Source organism: Penaeus monodon, chromosome 13 (assembly GCF_015228065.2).
Source record: "Penaeus monodon isolate SGIC_2016 chromosome 13, NSTDA_Pmon_1, whole genome shotgun sequence".
NCBI lineage: Eukaryota > Metazoa > Arthropoda > Malacostraca > Decapoda > Penaeidae > Penaeus > Penaeus monodon.
In genome coordinates, this window is record NC_051398.1 from 38943811 (window position 1) to 38944921 (window position 1111).

A 1111-nucleotide genomic window follows, 5' to 3' on the forward strand; every position below is an offset into this window, starting at 1 on the left:
ACTGATCATGAAAAGGCGGCATTAGAAGAAACGGAAAAAAAATCCCATGTCGGAGCAGAAAGAACCAATCAAGACAGAACATGTATTACCATACTAATCAAAATAAGATATTGATTTTGCATCGTTAAACTGCGTGGTTATGTCGACAAAGATACATGAGGACAGGGAAACTACACTCCCAACAGTCGTCATGGACACAGTCTCACCGTCGCTTACATTTCTTCGCCTATTAAGAAATGATAAGATTACGGTGAAAGGGCAGTTAAGTAGTTTTCCCCGTCAGATCGTGTAAGCAAGAAAAAAATCAATATTCACACAGGCAGATCAAATCCAATTCACGCTGAGGATGGATATTCATATGCTAAATGTGAAAATCTGCTCAATCGAGTTGAGGAAATTGTTACTAATGGGATTAGAAGATTATAATCTTTACAAATCAACATCCAGTTCTTAAGCAAACCGATTTTTAGCATCGCCTTGTCCTATGAAATGGACAGTTCTCTCACTCACATCATCTTCAGAAGGCTGCAGGAAGTGGACCAACTTTCATTTGCAAAAGGGCGAATCATATCGCCATTTCAACATCATATGACTCAGTGCAGAGGACTTGAAGAAGTGAACCAGTGATCACCAAACAGTTCACTGATGTGTATACAACTCAAGTCTTCCATCCTTCACCCAAAAATGGCTTTATGAATGAGTTAATATTCACGCTAACCAGGCTCGGAGAAGTGGATCATTTAGTACCAGAATAAGGTTCTATGAAGCTCTCCAGCCTAACAAGGATCTATGAAGTCTGTGTAGTGGAAGGATTGGATTCATATTAACCAAAGCTGTAAGAAGTGGATCCATTTTCACCATAACAAGGCTCTATGAAGTGGATTGATTTTCACCCAAACGATGTTCTGTGGTGTCCACCAATTTTCACCCTAACCAGGCTCTATGGATTCCATTATTTTTCACCCTTACAAGGCTCCATGAAGTGGATCAATTTTCATTTTCACAAAGCTCTATGAAGTGGATTAATTTTCACCCTAACAAGGCTCTAAGAAGTGGATCAGGTTTCACCCTAATCAAGCTCTATGGAGTCCATCATTCTTCACCTAACAAG

General features: G+C 39.6%; 1 long non-coding RNA gene across 1 annotated transcript in view; it reads left to right on the top strand.

Moving 5' to 3' along the window:
* Positions 1 to 42, top strand: part of LOC119580318 — a 1710-nt gene extending 1668 nt beyond the window's left edge. The window contains exon 2 of the long non-coding RNA XR_005229361.1: positions 1 to 42. This exon is cut by the window's left edge and continues 109 nt beyond it. This is a non-coding gene — a long non-coding RNA (uncharacterized LOC119580318).
* Positions 43 to 1111: the final 1069 nt, after the last annotated feature.